Source organism: Pteropus alecto, unplaced genomic scaffold (assembly GCF_000325575.1).
Source record: "Pteropus alecto unplaced genomic scaffold, ASM32557v1 scaffold280, whole genome shotgun sequence".
In the NCBI taxonomy this organism is placed as follows: domain Eukaryota; kingdom Metazoa; phylum Chordata; class Mammalia; order Chiroptera; family Pteropodidae; genus Pteropus; species Pteropus alecto.
Window position 1 is genome coordinate 529,642 of NW_006430057.1, and position 8,473 is coordinate 538,114.

General features: G+C 39.8%; 2 protein-coding genes across 5 annotated transcripts in view; one reads left to right on the forward strand and one right to left on the reverse strand.

The window, feature by feature from the left end:
* LOC102879959 (A-kinase anchor protein 17B) overlaps nucleotides 1–8,473 on the forward strand; it is a 137,703-nt gene that overhangs the window by 21,589 nt on the left and 107,641 nt on the right. The window lies entirely within an intron of this gene.
* Nucleotides 1–8,473, reverse strand: part of SLC25A43 (solute carrier family 25 member 43) — a 31,517-nt gene that overhangs the window by 12,078 nt on the left and 10,966 nt on the right. The gene's annotated exons all lie outside the window — the stretch shown is intronic.

The window sequence follows — 8,473 nt, forward strand, 5'->3', positions numbered from 1 at the left end:
GTGAAAACATAGCATCTGCAATTATTGATAGAGGACATTGTTTGTGGCTTTTCCCGCCCCACAACTCCCTCCTCAGTGGTTCGAAACACCCCTATTGTGGCTCTATAAAGGCAAAACACCTGCCTTTAACCATCAAGATAGGGCAGCTCTTTTGGGGGTGGGAAAAACAGTCATTTATCAAACAAAAGCAACAGATATGTGCTATTTTAGGTCAGAAGACAGCCACCACTGAGGCAAACCTCAGCTGAGTTTTTAAGGAGATGGAGATAGATGCTCTAAGCAGAGGTGCCTGAAATGTGAAATACACTTATTTAGGGAGATAGGGGAGGTGGACAAAGATCATTTTGATTGAATTGGAGACTTGAATAGAGCAGAGGTTATAAAAAGTTGTATTTTGTTTAGCCCAGGCAGTATTTAACTATTTTTATTTGCCAACATTGAAAAATGGGGAGGTTTTACATAAAAATCTGGATTTTAAGTTCCCTTGAAAAAACTGGGCCCATATTTCTAAATGGCATCTATCCTTTGGAGGAGAGCTTGCCACAGCCCCCACTGGGCTCACTTTATTCCTTCCTGCTATTCACATTTAGATGCTAATCACATTTTGTGAGCACAGTGCAGTTAGCTCTCCAGAATGCTTTTGAAAGCCAAAAGACTTGATGGCTCAGAATGCATTTGAAAGCTTATTTTTTAGTGAGTGAATGTATGTTATCTGGGTTTTCCTGTTGTGTGTGTGTGTGTGTGTGTGTTTTCCAAGTTTCTGCCAGCATTTGATTTTGCAACTCCTGATATAGAGGGCCTCTGTGTAATGGGGATGGCAAAACTGGTTAAGGCAGCATGCCAGGCCAAGGGGCTCAGCCCGTATTCTCTAGGGGCAAAAAAGAACAAAACACAGGCAGATCTTAAGAAAATTGGTCTGATGAAGCTATGAGCTGGGCTAGTGGGATTGAAATGAGTATTTACCCTGAAGATAAACTACCTGGTCTTAAATCTCAGCTCAGTTACTGGGTGGGTAAACTTGAGCAGGCTAGAGAGCCTTTCAATGCCTCAGTTTTCTCATCTGTGAAATGAGCTTGCTAGGAACAGTACCCACTTCATAAGGTTGTTTTAAGGATTAAATAAGATAATGAGCAAAAAGCACTTAGCAAAGTACCTGGTATATTAGCACTCTCTGATCATTTTTAGAATTAATCCTGGAGGCCAATTAGAGGATTACTGCAACAGCCTTGGTATGAGTTGATAAGGACTCAGATTAGGGTAGGGGCAGTGACCAACCCCCCCCCCCAAAAAAAAACAACAACAACAACAAAACAGTATGGGAGTTTTGGGAATGTTGAAAATGAAGAACCAGCTGGCTTCAAGATTAACTAAGGGTGGGGGAAAAGGAAGCATCAAAGACAACTTGTGGATTTCCAGCCTGAGTAACTGGGGGAATGATGGTATTGAAATAGAAAACTCTGGGAAGAAAGTTTCAGGGGAAGGAGAAGTCAGTTTGATATATAGTTAGAGGTGCCACTGGGAGGTGATAGCCAAATGGTAATGTCTAGCAACTGTAAGAAATGTGGGACTAGGGATAAAGATGTAGATTTGAGCATGAGAAACCATGAACAGGGGAGCGGAGGGGTGCTCTGGAAAGGACTGGATGAAGCAACAGTGTCCAGTTGAGCAAAGGCAGCCTGAGGTGTTAAGCATCTTGATCAGGCTCAGCATCTCTGTTTTAACAGGCCTGGGCTTCCCTTCACTCAGTCAGCTGTGTCACTAGGAGACTACCTTTGTCCTTCATCTTATGTGGTTTCGGTTCAAATGCTGACCTGGCCCAATCCTGCTTACTTTGTGAGCTTGATGGGGTCAAAGTCCCCTGGTGTGTAAAGCAACAGGCTGACAGTTTTATATTTGATGAAATGGAGACACCTAATATGAGCAACAAGGGAGGGTAGCAGGCAGAATTGTAGAGGATCGAGCTTGTGCCTGGTGCCTCCATCCTCATCCTCTCAGAAGGTCCCAAATTCTCAGTGGTTCCCTGGATTTTCAGGGCAGCCTGTCTCCCTCTCTCTTCCGCATGCACCTGTCTACAGAACTATTTGCTCCGAGTTCCCAGGTCCTTATTAGGAGCCCACAGATCAGTCAGATAAATAAGTCTCCATCAATACTTTACCCTTCCTATTTTCTCAATACAGTCATGTTAACCAGCCTCTTCAGGCCCAGGCTCTGGGCCAGGTGTGGGAGAAATGAAGATGAAAAGGTCAGGCCATACTTGCAAGAGCTTGAGCTAAATCAGAGGACTTCAAGCAGGGTGGTGTTGGGGATCCCTGAAAGCGCACCAGGTGGGAGGCAACTCATTCCATTTGTACAGAGGGCTGACCCACCCCCCTTCCCATCAGAAAGCATGCCATTAAAACATGCACATGCATAATTTACCTCTCCATTCTCTAGCATGCCAGCCAGGAGCCAGGGCAAGACAAGGAAAAAGGAATAAAATAAGTGTAAGCATGGTGAAGAAAGGGCTCAGCTGGTTAAACAAGACTTCTGATTATTGTAATTAATGTTTAAGAGAGCTCCAACTTAATGTGGCATTAAATGGTGTGCGTGTGTGTGTGTGTGTGTGTGTGTGTGTAAAAACATTAGGAGAACAAGACATTCAGAAAAAGTGGCCAGTCAGCGTGAGGGTTAACAAAATTCCCTGTCCAGTGGGTTATCTAACAGATACCTGACATGGATTTGCTTCCTGCCAGGCAGTGCAACAAGGAAAGCCAACGGCATGCCAATGTTATCATTAAGTGTGCTCAGGTCAGAGCAGCCTGGCTGCCCTGAAAAGCTCCCTCCTTACACATTCTGCTGGCAAACCTTGCCTACTCCCCTGGGGGGAGACCGTTATTAAAGCTCTCTCTTCTTAGAGAATTTGGATTGTGTACTTTGCAGGAAAAAAACGACTACACCAGAATTTAGGGTTTGACTGTTGTTTCCAGGGCCCTTATCCTTCAAACTGAAGATGTATTTCCAGCGGGGATTAGGAGGTTGTTAACTGGACAGAGATCACTAGCTGCAAGGCTCTAAATACCCTTAGATAATGCTTAGATACGCTCCACTTACTGCAGCGACATCTAATGGTCAAAGAAAGGCTTGCATTTAAAAATAGCCTTTGGTTGTCTTGGGGGTTAGTTTTTTTAAAAAGTGGACAAGGTATTATTGTTTCTCAACCCCTCTAAAATAACACTTTGACCGCAACCCTAAGAATCCATTCCCTATATATTTGGATGACATTCATGATGTTATTCCTAACTGGATGCTGATCATCATACTTTGTGAAAACTGAAGCAATTGCCTCTTTGGATTTTTTTTTTTTTTTACAATCATCATGACTTTGTATTTATTTTAAAGCTTCTTGTTGAAGCTCTGTGTATGAATTACCTAGAAGGTTTTTACACAAGGAGAAAGATTAACAAGTTTACTCCCAAATATACACTTCTTGTGTATATTACCCCAATTTATAGTACATTGTTGTACATATATATTCTAGAGTAGAAAGTAGTGGTGGTCATATTCCCCCAGGAGAGGTCATTGGTCTAGCTCTCAGATGGAAAAAGGAAAGCTAAACATTTATGGGGAAGACTGAAATCTCCACTCTCACTTTTAGATGTCAATGAATTTTATCTGAAACCCCTTGTGATACTGTGATTTATAATAAGAAGTATGTATTTGATCTTCATTCCCGTTTCTGGCATAGAGCCCTTAAAACCCTTGGAATTTCCTAAGTGATGAGAGTGATAACTATGTCTTGATACTCATAACAATTTCCTTTCAACCAAATCTAAGTTTATGTAAATAAGATGATGTTTAGAATGCACCTAAGGATGGGGGCTGGTTGCCAGGGGAACCAACCTTGTTATTGAAAGGTTGGAACTTTCAGTCCTGCCTCCCAGACTTCCTGGGAGGGTGAGGGGCTGGAGGACGAATCTATTGCCAATGCCAATGATTTAGTCAACCATGCTTATATAATAAAACCTCCATGAAAATCCAAAAGCACGGGACTCACAGAGCTTCCAGGCTGATGCAGAATGCATCCATGTGCCACAGTGACTGGTCCCAAACACCATGGGGACAGAAGCTCCTTCGTTTGGGACCGTGCCCTACATATCTTGATTCATATCCTTTAATATTTTTTGTGATAAACTAGTAATCTAGTGAGTAAACTGGTTTCCTGAGTTCTGTGAGCCACTCTAGCAAATTAATCAAGCCCAAGGAGGGGGTCCTGGGAATCTCTGACTTATATCCAGTTGATCAAACACACAAGTTAAAAACCTGGACTTGGGATTGGCTTCTGAATGGGGTGGGCAGTCCTGTGGAACTGAGCCCTGTGGGATCTGATGCTATCTTCTGGTAGATAGTGTCAGAAGTAAGTTGTAGGACACCCAGCTAGTGTTGGAGAATTGCTTGGTGTGGGGGTAAAAAACCATATGTTGAACTGGTCCCAGAATTTTATCCTTTTTCACCGACTACCCCAACCCCCAGGCTCAAGGCTCTGGTTTTGGGTAGGCTCACTATGGGGAGGAAGCTGAGCTCACCAAACCTTGAACTATGCATAAGGAACACTAAATTATAAGAGGTGGCATAAAGTGCTTGGAGGGATGCCTCTGGCTCTACTATTTCAAAAAATGATCCTCAAAGCACGGAATCCAGTGTTATAAGTAGCCTTTGTTCATTCATCTTCTGATGATCAACCAGCAAGAGCCTATCTCACTCCTGATAGTAAGAGAAATTCTTAGGACCAGGATTTTAAAAAATGAATAAAAAGTTTATAGTATGTCATACCTCCCTGCCACTAAACCTCTCCCTGGCTTTTTTTTTCCCTTAGAAACTCTTTTATTTATTTTTTTTAGAAAAAGCATAATTACCATATGAAGAAATCAAGTTTTCTAATGGTTGAACCACATGAAATTACTGTTATGTCGAAAAGGTAGAATATTGGCAATTTCATATGGTTCAATCTAAAGAAAGATGAAACTAAGATATATAGCATTCCTGAATAAAAGGCAGAATATTTTACATGAATTTTTCCAAGTTTATAGGTTTAATATAATTCCAGTCATAATCACAAGGTAATTCTAAAGTTCATCAGGAGAAAAAATGAGAATAATCAAGGAAATGTTGAAAAGAAGAGCAATGAGGAGAGAGATACCCTGCCACATATTAAGATGTATTACAGAGCTAGAGGAATTGAAATAGTGTGGTACTGGCAAAAGTACAGACTGACAGATCAACAGAACAGGATACGCAGCCCCAAGATAGACCTTAGAATATGTAACATCTAGGATATGGTAAAAGTTCCATCACAAAGTGGTGGGGAAATAAAAGATTATTTCAAAAATAATATAAACAGAGACACTTTAAAATGGAGCCAGACAAATGATCCAATCAAAAAATGGGCAGAGGACCTGAACAGACACTTCTCCCTAGAGGACATACAAATGGCCAACGAGTATTTGAAAAGATGCTCAACATTACTAGCTATTAGGGAAATGCAAATCAAAACCACAATGAGATACCATCTCACACCTGTTAGAATAGCTGTAGTCAGCAGCACAAGTAATAACAAATGCTGGAGAGGATGCAGCGAAAAAGGAACCCACGTACACTGCTGGTGGGACTGCAAATTGGTACGGCCACTATGGAAAACAGTATAGAGGTTCCTCAAAAAACTAAGAATTGATCTACCATATGATCCAGCAATCCTCTTCTGGGTATTTACCCTAAAGACTTGAAAACCCATATCTGAAAAGATATTTGCACACTGATGTTCATAGCAGCATTATTCACGGTGGCCATGACATGGAAGCAACCAAAGTGTCCTACAATAGATGATTGGCTAAAGAAGCTGTGGCACATATATACAATGGAATATTACTCAGCCATAAGAAGAGGGCTGAAATATTGCCATTTGTGACATCATGGATCTACCTCGATATAATCATGCTAAGCGAAACAAGCCAGACAGAAAAAGTTAAAAATCACATGATATCACTTATATGTGGGATAGAAACCTAAAAGCAACAAATGAACAGGACAAACAGAGACTCATAGACATGGACAATAGACTTAGTGGTTACCAGAGGATAGGCGGTGGGGAAGGAGCGGAGAGGTAGACGGGGTAAAGGAGGTCATATATATAGGGGAGAGGGGAGGGTGAAGTGGGTAAAGGGGATCAAATACATGGTAACTGAAGGAAACAGGACTTTGGGTGGTAAACACAATAGAATATACAGATGTCAAATTATAATGTACACCTGAAAATTATATAATTGTATTAACCAATATTACCCCAATAAAGTTAATTAAAAAAAATGGAGCCAGAGCTGCCATGCCAGAGGTACTGCCATGCACGTCTTATGCCTCAAGCCTTGGAATGTTCGAACAGGGCAAAATAACCTTTGGACTGGGCCTAAGAAAACTTGTGCCCCCCAAAAACTGCAAAGATAATGAGAAAGCAGTATTATGACTACAAGACTGATGACTATTGGACTGAAAATTAAAAATTGTTTAGAATTAACATCATTATGTTATGTGACCTGCACCAATAGAAATGCCTTCCTTCTATTGATGTAATTGTTCCCTTTCCCTTTTTCATAAATGCCCACTGCCTTTGTCTCCTAATCAGAATACTATTTGAGCTTCTGCCTGAATCAGTGCATCTCGAATAGCTATTCTTTGATCTAAAATGCTTGTTGCCACTCACTTTGAAAGGCCTTTTTATTTTTAGGTTAACATATCCTTAAACAACTGGCAAACTATTTTTTTTTAAATCAGATGATTACTTTACATAATATCCCAGGTATATTCTAAATATGTTAAAGTATTAAGTGTAAAAATTATAACAAAAAAGTATTTAAAGAACTATATAAACGAATAGTCATATGATTGTGGGATGGGATAGGCCTTTTACACAGAAAAGCAAACAAAAAAGTAGTAATAAATATACTTGCATAAAAATATGTACAACAACAATACATAAACAGTATCAGAAGCCAAATGTCAAACTAAGAAAAAAAATATGTGCAGTGTATGACAAAGGACCAATATCTTTAACATATAAAGACTTCTTACCAATCAGTAGAAAAAGCTGAATATCCTAGAAAAATGGATTAAGCAGAAAATTTACAAAACGAAAATACAAAAGGCCAATTGATCTGTGATAAATATGCAATTTGCTTATAACCAATTAAATTCCAATTAAAAGAATGTGATAGCGTTTGTCAGCTATTAGGTTCACGATGATTTAGAAAGTGATATTACTGTTGATGAGCGTAGATATGAACCACACTATTACTCACTGCTGGTGCAAATGTAAACTTACAACCTTTATAGGGCACAAACTTCATTGAGTGCCTTGGAATTATTTTTATCTTGAGAACTGTAAGTCAATCTCTAGGAATACAGCCGAAAGGCAGCATCCTAAATGTGAAAACAATACAAGGGGTTTCATTGCAGTGTTATATTGAAGAATCAGAAATCGCCTAAATAGTCAAAACCCAAGAAATTGTTATTTATGGCATGATGGAGGCAGAAATGGGAGTGATACTGCCACAAACCAAGGAACTATGGGGGCTACCAGAAGCTGGAAGAGATAGTAAGGATCCTCCCCAGGAGCCTTGAAAAAGGGCATGGCCCTGTAAACATCTTGATATTAAACTTCTAGCCTCCAGAACTTTGAGAATAAATCTGCTATTAAATATAGGCCACCCAGGTGCTCGTTTTAGCAGATGTTCTCAATATTGGGTGGCCTGAGGCAATATTCATTATATAATAAGTGGAAAAAGCAGGGTACTTTTTACATACAATAGGAACACAAAAACACCCCATTTACAAGTATTGTATATATATATTTATATGGATGCACACACATATACACATGCACACATGTACAAATATACATAGAAGAAAAACTATCAGTGCATAGGTGTTGGGCTTATAGGTAATTGTTTTTTTCTATACTCGATGTGAAACAGATAACATAAAATTGACCTTTTTAAACCATTTTTAAGTGTACGTGCATTCCTTTTAAAAGTAGGAATAATGGTTTGTAAATAAACATGCACTAAACTTGCATCTAGAATTACAATAATGTGACAGTTGTTTATTTGTTTTGACAAAAGACAAGAAAGGAACACAACCCAGACAGATGGAAAGTTTGATGGACTGGAGCAGCAGATTTGGGTGTCATCATGATGTGTATTATTCGGAAGGCACCTTTTATTTGTAGCTTGAGATAAGTACCCTCAGGCTTTTTAGTGCTGAAGTAAGTGTGGTCCAGCCCAGCCAAGAAATCCACAGAGTGGGGAAGACCTTTGCGGGGAGGAGGCAGCAGACATGTGGTGGAAAAACAAACTCAGCTAGGACTGATCAATTACAACTGTATTCAACTAAGCCCAAATAGCCAAGCAGCTCTTCAGAAACATATCAATTGTATAAAGCAATTTGC